The sequence below is a fragment of the Kogia breviceps genome, chromosome 13 (assembly GCF_026419965.1).
Source record: "Kogia breviceps isolate mKogBre1 chromosome 13, mKogBre1 haplotype 1, whole genome shotgun sequence".
NCBI lineage: Eukaryota > Metazoa > Chordata > Mammalia > Artiodactyla > Physeteridae > Kogia > Kogia breviceps.
The window spans coordinates 29,453,281-29,468,000 of record NC_081322.1 but is presented as its reverse complement, the minus strand read 5'-3'; the positions used below and the strand labels follow the sequence as shown (position 1 = coordinate 29,468,000).

Genomic DNA, 14,720 nt, shown 5'->3' with positions numbered 1-14,720 from the left:
CATTTAACATGATCACATGTTAAAATGACTGTATTTTGAATATATAAAATATATTTTAAAATATATTTAATATTTAATATATTTAATATATTATTAAATGTATTTTAAATAAATAAAATATATTATTAAAACCCATGTTACTAACTTCTTTTCACTTTTTTAAATGTGGCCCCAAGAAAGATGAAATTGCATATGTGTCTCACAATATGTTTTCTTTAGACAGCACTGCTTTAGAACCACATATTATGTATTAAAATTATATTTCATGTCAGAAGGCATTCAGTGTTCTGAAATGGCATGCTAATAACCTGACCACAACTAACTCCAAGTCCCACAATATAATCGGGCACCCTTGTTCTTCTGCCTTCCTGAAGAAGGATCAAGGGTTACTAAGTTCCAAGTCACCTTTGATGGATTTTATATCCTCAGGGGCTCCAGCAAGGAAAGGGCTGGAAGAATGGATAGTAAGGCTCAAGATGGGTATTGTCGGTCTTACAGTACCTCCTGATGCCCTAAACACACCGTAGGGTGGGCAACACTTCTAATTACTGAAGGGCTCCAGTTCATGGCTTACTTTCTTCTGAGGAAAAAGGGGTTGGGCTGCCTCCTTTCCTTCCCACTGCCACGAGTTAATACTTTCTCTTAGTACTTCTTAACTCAAAAAGCATAGAACCCCAGCCTTTCACCTTTCTCCTTACTTTTCAGCAGTGTGAAATTAATAATAAAGAGGTTTCCTTACTTAGCAAAGACAATTTTTCTTCTTTTTGTTTAGCTTATTAATGAAATTGTGTGTGTACATATACACACATATATGTGTATGCATACATACACACACACACAAACACCACAAGTATGAAAGATTTAGTGGTATAGGTATCATCTTACCAAAACTGAAACTAGTTTTCAAAAAGATAACTAATATAGAAAGAAGTTGCCCTGACTTTGAAATCATATTACACATTATATTTTTTAAAAGATATTTCAAGAAATTTTAATATCTTAGCATAAAATTTCACAGGTACAATATTTAAATTTTTTTTAGAAAAATAAAGAATAGTATAGAAATCTTAAGGATGTTAAGTATAATATTCATAAAAATACAACTAAATGTCATGGGTATATTATTCTACCTACCATGACATACTATATTAAGTTTTAACTTTGATACAATGTTAAACCTAAATTCACAGAACATCTCTTCATATAAGATAAATTTCTAAAACTATTCTTTACTTTGGATGAATTTTAGCTTGTAATCTTCTTAAACAATCAAAGTTACCTATAAGTTCTAATTGAACACATTTCTCTCAAGATCCAGCCAGCTTGGGAAAGTAAGTATATACTTACAATGTAGAGAACATATCATGGGAAGCACATAGACAGTTGTTAAGCTACTCCACTGTATGATAAAATTCTTGAATTATTACATTATAAACCTGTTAGGATAGAGAGAGAAAAAAATATGTTAGTTAAATGTGCTGGGTGTAATATATATGAAGCTAAACAACCAAAAGAAAACAAAAAATAATAATATGTCTTACAAACATAGATCTTTATGTATTATTGTGTCCTTTTCTTATATTAATTTATGAATACTTTTAATTTTGGGGAAAATGTTATTGAATTACATAAGTCATTTCAAAATACAGGCAGACCTCAGAGAAATTGCAGGTTAGGTTCCAGACCACTGCAATAAAGTGTATGTTGCAATAGAGTGAATCACACAAATTTTTTGGTATACCAGGGCATATAAAAGTTATGTTTACACTATACTGTAGCCTATTGTGTAATAGCATTATGTCTAAAAAACAATGTACATACCTTAATTTAAAAATACTCTATTGCTAAAAAATGCTAACCATTATCTAAGCCTTCAACGAGTCAATCTTTTTGCTATAGTAACATAAAAGATCACTGATGACAGACTATCCTAACAAGTATAATAATAGTGAAAAAGTTTGAAATATTGGGAGAATTACCAAAATGTGACACAGACAAATGAAGGGAGCAAATACTGTTGGAAAAAAACAGCGGTGACAGACTTGCTTGATGCAGGGTTGCTACAAACCTTCAATTTGTAAAAAAACCTCATATTTGCAAAGCACAATAAAGTGAAGCACAATAAAATGAGCTATGCCTGTACAATAAAAAAGATATTACTGAAAAGAATAAATGGTGTCTTTAAAACTCTAAGGAAATGAGTATATCATGTTAACTAAATATATTTCATGGTCTCTATTTTTCATGTTTTCCACTTAAAGAATAAGTTGTGTCTATAGCACAAAAAACAAAAACCAAAATAAAATGTTACTAAATCATCTGGATGTTTATTATTATCTGGATGCTTAACAGAGTAAAGACCATGTTGATGTATGCCAGCCCCTATGGTCTGAATGTCTGTATCCCCCCGCTTCCCCTCTAAATTCATATGTTGAAATCTTAATGCTCAAGGTAGTGGTATTGGGAGGTGATTAGGTCACGAGGGTAAAGCTCTTATGAATGGGATTAGTGCCTTTATAAAGGAGAATCCAGAGAGCTCCCTTGCCCTTCCACCATGTGAGAACACAGTGAAAAAACGGCATCTGTGAACCAAGAAGCTCTCACCAAACACCCAATCTGCCAGCTTCCAAAACTGTGAGAAATAAATATCCGTTGTTGATAAGCTACCCAGGCTGTGTTACTTCATTATAGCAGCTCAAATGGACTAAGACACTTGCCCACATACATGATTGGGTACAAATGGAGCAAGTGCTTTCAAACCTAATTGAATTACTTATTCAGTAATGAATGAAGATTAGATCTAATACAAAGTGGGAAACCGACCCACTGACATTCATCACCCCAATCAAGAGCAAATATCTTCAAACTATGGAATAATTTAAAGTAAAATAAAAAGTGAATTTATTTTTCTCTTTAAGATAGTGCCTCCTAAAACTCTTATGGGAATTTATTACCTGTCAATTTTTTTTTTCTGTAAAACATACCCAAAGAAGCCTCTCATACTTATAGGTTACTAAAAATGGTGGTTAGGTATCTTGTACTCAGTACACACACACACACACACACACACACACACACACACACACACACACACACACACACACACACCCCATATCTCTTATTCCCACTGTATACCCCCCAAACACCTAACTTTTTTTTTCTTCCTGAATTCAGTAGATTTTAAAGCAAAATTCAGCCAGACTTCTTTCTGGATTTACACATAGCCTAGGCTTGTGCTTAATAGAAAAAAGAGTTTAATTTTTGCCTTAATTTAGTACATTTCTCCCTTTATATACACTTCAATATTGGATGCAAACACAGTTAAAGATAAACAAAATGTGGAAGATAGACGTGGCATTACTGCTTATTTTTAACATCAAATCTTACCTAATTATTATCTTTTCAAAGGTATGAGAAAGGAGATGAAAAACTTGTCTATATTTTGTAATAGCCGTTGAATGATTTTTTGGGTGTGTGTAATTATCATTTAATCATCACAACAATAGTGTAAGGTGGGTTTTATTTTCCTCATCTTATAGGGTTCAGATAATTCAAACAACTTGTCCACATTAAGGAGCTGGAAGGTATTATAGCTGGGAGTCAAATACAGCCCTAACTTCAAAGTGTCTGCTCAAAAGAGTCTTCCTTGCACATGGCTCCCTAAGTACTGTTTATAATTCTGCCTTGATATTTACTTTCAGTACTATTTGAGTCCCCAGTTTGAAACAAAAATTGAGATTTTTTTAAGGTAGATAAAATTTCCCTGTTGAAACGGTATATATCTTGTGCTTAGAGTTGTTAAATGAGTAGAACCACAAATAAAATAATTGCATATAACATATGTAATGTCTTGGTTATAAATCTTGATATAAAGGATCAATGTCAAATAAATTAAGAAAAATAGAGAAGGGGGATTTACATCTATGTCAACTTGTTCCAGACTCTTATGATATTTGAGCATCTGTGAATTTTTTTAATGGTTTTTTTAAACTCAGCACTAAATGTCATTCTTGCTCTGTTTTTACCATCCAATATATCATCTGATGCATTTGAAATGAACTTGGCTGGAATGGCAGAAAAATCAAACATTTAGAATCCTATCTAGATTGAGAGCAAGTAATGAAAGCCAACAAGTACATGTGTGCAAGTGTGTATTTCCCAAATCATGGCTACGATTTAATAATGACTCAACATGCTGAATAAATAACACTCAAGTTATGGAGTTACTCTTATATTGCTGTTATTTTTTGTTGGTAAAGTGTTATCTGAATAAAGTTATTATCTCTGTTCTTCTTGCATTACATGCGAGGAAACTATTATTCTCTTAAATTTCCTACATTTATGTCTAACCCAGTCAAACAATGACAATATATTTTTCTCTTTTGCATTCCTACATACTTGTGTTTTTCTTCCTAGAACAGTCAAGGCATCTGCCTGACTTGGGGTAGAGGTGGGGACAGACACTCAGTTTCTGTCATTTAAAGCATTATTTTGATGTACAGCTTAAAGTCAGGCAGTCTTGAGAAGGATTTCTAAATTCCTTTAGTTCTCTTTTACATATAAAGGTTATTTGGATGTTTTGACAAGATCCAGACGCTTAGTGAGGATGAAACACTAAGATGAAACTTTAAGATGATTCACTGATTTTTACTTTTTATCTTGATGTTTGTTTGACAAAGTCTGAACGAAATTTTATATAGAGCAGTTTCAATCCTGTAGAAAGAGCATTAGGAAGAAAGCCTTCTTTGCCTCTTCTTATGAGAAATGCCAGAAGAGGGAGAGTGAAGAAGACCACAGCGGAAGGAGGAAGTGGCTACCACAGCTCTTGTTTTTTCCTCCCAGCTTTTTGAGTCCAAACCTCCCAGGGAAGAAGCTTTAGAAACTCCTAGTTAAGTTGAGGGAATTCTAAGGGTTTTTGCTTATGGATTTGGGAAGAGACTGCTGTGCTGTGTAATCCCATGCCAACACTCGATGCTGACCCAGTAGAGTCATGAGAGTCCCAGGGCATGAACAGGCACAGTTGAGAATCCCAAGTCTCCCTAGGCTATAGTGTGGCATGGGCAATTAATTGAGAAAAGTTGGGCCTAAATGGGAGCTAAATGACAGCCACAGAGGTTTGTGAGGTTTTCAGCTTTAAGCAGGTGTCAGAAGTGGGAATTAGCAATGTATGTAACAGCAGACACTTTGATGGACCTGGAAGCCAAGATCTAGGGCAGACTGAATAGCAGGGCCATCAGGCAGAGATAGAGTTGCAAAAGAACTGACTCTGAGAGGTGTCAGCAGAGAGTGGCCACAACAACAGGATTGGGTGTCTCCCTGAGCAGAGACAGTCAGGGAAGGCAGGCCTCCTGGAGGAGGTCACATTTAAACTGAAGATAAGCAGAGGGGACACTAGGTCAAAGGGCCAGGGCAGAAACAAGCACAGCATATTCAAGTAGGGGGTGGGAAACAACAGCGGTGTGCCTGTAGTGTAGTGACCCAGGGCCCAGTGGTAGGGGAGGGGTGGTGGGGCTGGGGGTTGATAGGTAGATAGTAACCAGGTGACAGTGGGCCTCAGAGACCACTGTAAGGAGTTCAGACTTTGTTTGTGATACAATGGAGATAGGAAGGTTTTGACCAGGGGGCTAGTACAATCTGATTAAAATTTTAAAAGATCACTTCGAATAGTCTGTGAATAGTAGAAAAAGCAAGTCCAGAAGCAGTAGCCTCCAAAGGATATTGCAGTAGTTGAGTTGAGATATGATGGTGGTTGTAAATTTGGGGACAGTGACAATGAAGAGAAGTGTTTGGATTTCAGATATATTTGAGTAAAGTATAAAATCCTACTCATTAATTTCACCATTTCACAAACTCAAATGCATTTTGGAGCTATCATTATAGAGCAGTTTTTTTTTTTTTTTTCTTTAGCAAAGGGTGAATAGAAAAATTAAAATTACTTAGATATATTATGTAGGGTACTTTAGTCAATTAGGGTAAAATTTGCCAAAGGGGAAATCATATGGACACGTACTTGTTTTATGGAATATTTTAAAATAATTGTTGAGCCAATTGATTAAAGATAGTATAAATGATTAAGAAAAGCACTATATGATTCTTATAAATGAAAGAATAGGAAAATAGCCAAATGGAGCATTACTTTGCTTATGAAGAAAAAAATTTTAAACGACTCTGAGTAATGCTCTTAGAAACATCTCAGTTATATTCAAAATTGAACTCCCTTAATAAGAGTAAGTTCCTTAATTTGATTCACCAGATGTGATTAAAGGACATTGAATTTTGAACAAAGACAATTACTTTATGCAGTTTATAGTAATAAATGAAATTTGCTGCCAGAAGAGGTTGTTGAGGCAATTCCTATGGCTGTACTTTAAATAGAATTTTTTGACTTCAGAATTACTAGACTGGGTCTTTAAGTCTTTTTTAATTCAACATACATTTTTCTAAATGCATTCTATGTAACAGCTGCTAGGTTCTATGGCTAAAAGGCTGACTAAAACACTCTCCTGCCCTTGAAGTGTTCATAGTCAAGAGGAGGAAGTGAAGAAGGAAATGAAGAAATTTGCACAAAATGTCTGGCCAGGGTCACAAATGTTCCAGCATTCAATTTCACTTGGCTGAAGCTTAATGGAAAATAGGCTGTGTAAAGTGAACGTTGAATGATAACTAGGCAGTGCAGCATGAGCAAAGATAAGGAGGACAGAGATAATACAGTTCACAGCTTGGGACTAAAAATTTTTATTCCAAAATAGAGATATATCATAAATGTAATGTAGAATGTACACACATTTTAAAATATTTATTTATTTAACCAAACATTTATTTATTTTTTTAATAGATCTTTACTGGAGTATAATTGCTTCACAATACTGTTAGTTTCTGTTGTACAACAAAGTGAATCAGCCGTATGCATACATATATCCCTACCAAACATTTATTGAATAACTACTATGACAGGCGCTGTTCTGTTATTGGAATTGAAGCAGTTATTCCCACATATTTATGGTGATCTTATGCTGGTTAGTGAGAAAAGACATAGATTGTTTTAATGTGTGTATTGGGAACCTTTTTTCCAGTTTTTGAGAAATAATTGACATACATTACTGTATAAGTTTAAGGCATACATCACGATGGTTTTATTTACATATATTGTGAAATGATTATAACAATAGGTTTAGCTAACATCCATCATTTCATATAGACACAATAAAAAGAAAAGAAAGAAGAAAAAAAAATTTCCCCTTGTGATGAGAACTTTTATGGTATACTCTCTTAACAGCTTTCCTATACATCATACAGCAGTGTTAGCTATCATCATCATGTTGTACATTACATCCCTAGTACTATCTATCTTATAACTGGAAGTTTGTACCTTATGACTAAGTTTCTCCAATTCTCCCTCCCTCTACCTTCCATCACTGGTAACCACAAGTCTGACATCTGTTTCTATGAGGTTTCTTTTTTTAGATCCCACATATAAGTGAGATCATATAGTACTTGTCTTTGTCTGGCATATTTCACTTAGCATAATGCCTTCAAGTTCCATCCATTTTGTTGAAAATGGTAAGATTTCTTGATTTTTTATGGTTTAATAATATTCCATTATATATATTTATCTATATCTATATCTATACACACCACAACTCCTTTATTCATTCATCCATCAGTGAACACTTACATTGTTTCCATGTCTTCAATATTGTAAATAATGCTGTTAAGTTGGCATTTTCATTTAATCCATTTTGAGTTAATTTTTTTGAGTGGTGTAATACAGGGGTCCAGTTTCATTATTTTACATGTGAATGTCCAATCATCCCAGCACCATTTATTGAAGATGCTGTCTTTTCTTCACTGAGTATTCTTGGATAGCTTGTCAAATATTAGTTGACCATACGTATATGCTTTGGTTTATTTCTGGGCTCTCAATACTGTTTCATTGATCTATGTGTCTATTTTTATGCCAGTACCATACTGTTTTGATAACTATAGCTTTATAGTATAGCTTGAAATCCAGACGTGTGATGCCTCCTACTTTGTTCTTCTTTCTCAGGGGTTCTTTGTGGTTTCACATAAATTTTAGAAGTGTTTTTTCTACTTCTGTAAGAAATAGAAAACTATCTATAGGTTTAGATAGTTTTTGGTGGTATTGTCATTAATAGATAGTTTTTGGTGGTACTGTCATTTAACAATATTATTTCTTCTAATCCATGAACACAGGATGCATTTCCATTTAACTGTCTCCTTTGACTTCTTTCATTAACATCTTGTAGTAGAGATCTTTCACCTCCTTTTTTACATTTATTTCTTAGTATTGTATTGATTTTGATGCTACTGTAAATGGAATCTATTTCCTTATTTTCTTCAGAAAATGTATTGTTAGTGTATAGAAATGCATGTTAATTTTGCATCCTGAAACTTTACTGAATTCGTTGATTAGATCTAACAGTTTTTTGGTGTGATCTTTAGAATTTTCTGTATATAAAATCGTGTTATCTGCAAATAGAGATACTTTTAGTTCTTTCTTTTCAATTCTGATGCCTTTTATATCTTTTTCTTGCCTGATTGCTCTAGCTAAGACTTCCAGTTCTATGATTAATAGAAGTGGTGAGAGTGGCACTTTTGTCTTTTTCTTGATCTTAGAGGAATATCTTTCAACCTTTCACCATTGAGTTTGATATCTGCTGTGGGCTTGTCATATATGGCTTTTATTATGTTGAGATATGTTCCTTCTATGTCTAATTTGTTAAGGGTTTTTTCATGTAGGATGTTGACTTTTGTCAGATGCTTTTTTTGTGTGTCTATTGAGATGATCATGATATTTTCTTTCATTCTGTTAATGTGGTGTAACACAGTGATTAATTTGTATATGTTAAAAAATTCATGCATCCCAGGAATAAATCCCACTTGATCATAGGGAACAATTCTTTTAATGTACTGCTGAATTTTGCTTGCTAGTATTTTAATGAGAATTTTTGCATCTATATTCATCAGGGATATTGGCCTGTAGTTTTCTTTTCTAGTAATGTCATTTTCTGGTTTTGGTATTAGGATAATGTTGGCCTCATAAAATGACTCTGGGATGTTCCCCTCTCTCTGATCTTTGAGAAGTATTGGTTTTGATTATTCTTTAAATGTTTGGTAAAATTCAGTGAGGCCATCTGGTCTTGGACTTTTCTTCATTGGGAGATTTTTGATTACTGATTCTATCTCTTTACTAATAATTGGTCTATTCATATTTTCTATTTCTATGGGGAATTTTTTGTGGAATTCAACTTATGAATATTTTGCCTTCAGAAGCTGCAGAAAATAAATCATGAACATTTTGATTTAGACCGAGGACTAGTAAACCGTGCACTAAAGAACCAGATAGTAAATATTTTAGGCATTACAGGCCAAGAGGTAAAGTCAAGGATGTTCTATAGCTACTCATCTATTATACAGTTCCTGTCACAACTCCTCAACTCTGTTGTTACAGTGTGAAAACAGACAAACAATACATAAACTCATGTCTGTGGCTGTATTCCCTCATCTGCAAAAGCTAGCAGCAGGTCAGATTCAGCCCATGACCATAGTTTGCCACCTTCTGGTTTAGACCATAATAAATCTTTTTTTGTTTGTTTTTTTAATTTTACTGAGACTGGGTCTAAAATGGTTTGATTTTTCCTATCTTTAAATTCAATAGATAAAGTTTAAGTACTCCATCTCCTCATATCTCTAGCTCTGGGAGGGGTCTGGGATAATTAATACAATGAATGAGAAGCCCTGAGTTGTGATGTGACAGACTTGGGAGAGGCAGATCAGCTAGTAGCCCAGGGGCTTCTGATGGAAAGGATGAGAATTGGGCTGAGCTCTAATGATTGCTCCCAAGAAGCAAGTACACTTCTTGCTTGTTCAGATGATGTTTTGATTTCTGATTCTACTTGGTAAAACCTTCCCTGGAAGAGGGATTTGAAAATGGGAGATAGGAAGTAAAGTCATGATAAAGATTGTATGATATTTATATCCATCCTCAGTCACACTCATCCAGAGGGAGATTGATGTCTCGCTGGGACCAAAGATGGGAGAGAGGCCAGGGACAGATGGTTGATGACACTACTTTTTTTTCTGTTTTGTCTATGACAATAAAAAAAAAAAAAAAGGATACTTTCCTTTGTAAGAACTTGTTTTGAGAGTGTTCAGTGAGATAGAGCCAGATAGATGTGATAAGAGAGGGTTTTTGTTGCTGTCTTCTGGAAACCCCATCACCCCCCTCACACATACAGACCTTTTTTCTGACAATAACAGAGAAGGCATTGACAAGAAAGAAGGAAGCAGGAAAGGGAAGGAAGGAGGATGGTATGGAGGGAGAGAGGAATGGAAGAGAAGTCTATGGCTCTAAACACTCTCCCTGCTATCTTTGGCCAGGCCCCCAGAACTCTGGGGCATTGGGAGGTGGCTAGGCTTTCTCTCTTTTTCTGCCCCTTGGATGACTTCCTCTGGAAGAAGTTGACAGTCACTGAATAGGTTCTCCCAGTGTACTGCAGAGCCTAGAGATCACCAGTGTTGAAAAGGTTAAGATCCACTAATCTGTCCCCTTTAATCCTGGATTCTCAAACATTAATAAGCATAAGAATCATCTAGATGGCTTATTAAATGCAGACCCATGAACTATACATTTCCAGGGATGTTGATAAGTGGGTGTGGGGTAGGGTTCAGAATTTCTGTATGTAACGGGCCCTCTACGTCTCAGTGGAATTTGTGGCAGATGTTTGGGGTCAGTTCCAGAGTGTTCAAAACAGTTGAATAAAAGGGACAATAGAAACTCATGATTATTTAAATAACCATTAAATTTTTTTCCTGAGTGTAAATTAATTGCATGAAAAATAAATGTTTTGCTATACATTTTAATGATAAGACTTAAGCTGCAGCTTTTTAATTCAGACTAAAGTCTCTTGTGAAATCAATAATCAAAATAATAATATTTAGCATAATATTTTTTATAATCAACAAAGAAAAAAAGCTAATCCTAAAAAAAATGTAAATGGATATTTTATACCATGGCAACTTAATTTAGAAAAATGTATTTTCTCTTTCTAGAGTTTAAATGATGAAAGATTTTTAAAAATCAGAATTTCTTATTAAACTCTCAATTCTCAAATATATAATGTTCTGGGAAAGAAGAAGAATTTATTCCAATTTTAGCTGTAAATGCTACATTAAATACAATGATTTGAGCTGTGTATTGATAGCATGTAATTTATGAATAAACCAAGTTATTTAAAAAATGAAATACATTATATTGCTCAGAATGTGGGGTGATTTTACCATAAAACTGTACTCTGACTCACTGAGTACGAGGAAAAGCATTTAAAAAAAATACATTCATCACATTTTGAATCATTTTAAAAGCTGAATTGCAGGATTTTAATGGCCTAAATAAAGGTACCACCTCCCTCTGTCCTTACCCTATCTGGGGTGAGTGCTCCATGATTGCGAATGAACGTTGACTTTACTAAGCACAGAAGAACCCAGATTACCTGATTTAAACTTTGTAAAGACTTTTACTTTGCTCCTATTCATTCTTCTTACTCACACTTGGGAAGCATTTTGGAAGAAAAGAAATCCATGCCTACCAAAACCATTTCCATTTGTGTAGTTTTCTGTTGCCAACATTTTTGCATGGATGTCCTTCATATTTTTTATATATATCCTTTGTATAGAGACCATATATGGGAAGTATGAAGATCTAAATCCACATTCATATGGAAAAATTTAAATGAAGTATAAAGCCATTATTCATATAATTTGATCCAAGGAAAATATATTTATCATGAGTGAAAACATAACTCAAGGTAAAGTAAAATAAGATACACAACCTAAATTTTCTACATAAGTATGTCCTCTTCATCGTGTAGTTAATCCACTGTGATGAGTGGGTAGGGAGGTGTACACTTGGCCTTAGATTTGCTGAAGATAAAGAGCTGGAAGCTCTGGACAGAAAGCAGGTACCAGGAATGCTCTGATCCCTACCAGTCTATTCATTATGGAAACATTTGTGTTACAGAGTCCTTGTTAAAATTGCAAATGAAGCACAGAGTTATTGTGACTTTGGTATAAATTGATTTAATCGACGGAGCTGGTAGTCCTTTTAAACACCTAGCCACCTAGCTGAGATTAGACACCCATACAGCCGCCTGCTCCCATGGTGGACTGAATTATGTTCCCCAAAAGATCTGTTGGTCTTAACTCCCAGGAAAGAAAGCCTTTGCAGATGTAATGAAATTAAGAAAAGGTCGTCCTGGATCAGGATGAACCTAAATCCAGTGATTGGTGTTCTTAGGAGGAGAGAAAAATTTGGAGACACAGGGACACATAAGAAAGAAGGCCATGTGAAGCCAGAGACAGAGCTTGGAGTTAGGCAGCCACAAACCAAGGAATATCAGGATTGCTGGACAGCACCAGAAGCTAGGAGAGGCAAGGAAGGATTCTTCCTGGAGCCTTTGGAGGGCAACACACAGGAGCCTGGCCCTGGCAACACTTTGATTTTGGATTTCTAACTTCCAGAATTATGAGAAAATAAATTTCTCTTGCTTTAAGCTACTCAGTTGTGGGAATTTGTTATGGCAGCCTTATGAAATTTACACATTCCTCATAGATTTAATTCGGATTTGGATAGGGAGGGTAGTTGGGGCAGTGTTGTAGTGATGAGTTCTTGAATAACAAGGAGGCAGCATAAGAATCTGTTCACCTGGGAGATGGAAACTGAGAGCAGAGAGGAAGAAAGGAAGTATCATTGAATCCTCTGCGCTACCACAGCATTATATCATATTGATATCAAAGTATTTCCCTTACTTTACCCTTTATTATAAGTGAGTTCTCAACATTCTATTTTCCCATCAAATTCTGATTTTTTTAGGGCATTGACTAAATTATTTATGATGTATTCTTAGAACATATAAAAGTACCTTAAACGAAGTTTTTGTGCAATATAAATATGTATTAGTTTCTAATTCAAAATAGTAATTTCTTTCTGGACATTTTATAAGATGTTAAAAAATGGAAAACATGCTCAACCTCTAATGTACCACTGCTATTAAAACAGTCCTCTGATTTTCCTTGGAAATGTTATTTTCCATGTAAATGTAAATGGATAAGATGGTAAAAAGAAAATCACCTTTCCCTCTTTACTATTGGATTACAAATGAATGGAATCAATGTTCACCCAACTTTTGCATTTGCAGAATGAACTAACAAATACAACAGGATTTACTGGTATTTCATTGACCTTTCTGTTGCAGACTGCATAAAAATCTCAAGGGCTAGCTTAGAGTTCAATTAGTAAAGATAGCACATCAGGTACAAGGTCACTTTGCTCTCCTTTCATTGAGTTTTTCAGTCTATAATAGATATTAATTACTCAAGTTGTGTGCAGGAACACTAGGTATTTCATCAGTGAGTATTTCCTTTTACAAGTTGGCTTTGGGGAAAAAATGGATCTATCTCTGGCCATCAAAAGGCAGATATGAGATAATGGAATTTTACTCTCCAAATACATGAAAAAGTTTATTAGGATCAGGCAAGGAACAGAAAGTTCAATGTAAATTATATACACTGGAGTGCATAAATATTCAGGAACATTATGATTTTGTTGCATTTTATCATTTTCATATTATTTTGAAGGAGGCGTTCCAAGTATTAGCTCTATGAATGGAAACATTGGCAACTGTTCTCTGAAGAGTGTTAATGAGATACTGTTTCTGACATTTAACAAAATACAAAAGGTGAAATATAAAAGAATGAAAAGAGAAATAACCATGATAGCATGGAAAATTTTAGCTTAAAAGGATGAAATTATCTTTTTGTAATAAAAACAAGTCACACATTCCATATGTGAGTAATTTTAAAATAGTAAGAATGTTTTAAGTGAGGCACACAAAGAGATGAACTGGCTTGTCTATTCCCACGAATTACTATGAGTTATTTTTAATGATTTACATCTTAGAGTAAGTCCAGAGAAAACTGCCCACTTTATACAGGACTCCACATCTTAAGGTAGCATATGAGAATTTATTATTTACTCATCATTTTGAGAAATATTTATTGAATAACTATTGTGCACAAGGTTTTGAGAATGTAAAGGTAAAGAAAGCACAGACTCATTCTCCAAAGACCTTACAATATTTAGAGAAACAGATACGAAAGGAACTTCAGTATATTGTGGTAACGACATGATAGGGACTCGCACAAAATTTCGTGGGAGCACAAAGGAGGTATGTACATTTGAGTTTCAGGGAAAAATTTCACAGATGATGTGATGCCTCATCTGAATTACCTGGATTTCACAAAACATTGGAAATAATTCCTAAGATACCCTTGTGGTTAAGGTGAATATATATGGGTAAGATTGCTGGACAGTTTGTTGAATCTTTAGCTGATAAACCTTTCTTACCAAACAACACTGGTTAATTAATGGATCAATGTCAAACTGCAGGAGGCCTCTGGTTTACATGATTGGACCTTTCTTTATATCATTTTTTTTTTTTTTTTTGCGGTACGCGGGCCTCTCACTGTTGTGGCCTCTCCCCTTGCGGAGCACAGGCTCCGGATGCGCAGGTTCAGCGGCCATGGCTCACAGGCCCAGCCGCTCCACGGCATGTGGGATCTTCCCGGACCGGGGCATGAACCCGTGTCCCCTGCATGGGCAGGCGGACTCTCAACCACTGCGCCACCAGGGAAGCCCCTTT

The 14,720-nt window shown here is 34.9% G+C and overlaps 1 protein-coding gene across 2 annotated transcripts in view; it reads right to left on the bottom strand.

Moving 5' to 3' along the window:
- FUT9 (fucosyltransferase 9) overlaps window positions 1-14,720 on the bottom strand; it is a 178,953-nt gene that overhangs the window by 76,908 nt on the left and 87,325 nt on the right. For both annotated transcript variants that reach the window (XM_067011492.1, XM_067011491.1), the window contains exon 2: window positions 1,348-1,436. The gene's annotated coding sequence lies outside the window, so the exon portion shown is untranslated. The remainder of the gene's footprint in view (window positions 1-1,347; window positions 1,437-14,720) is intronic.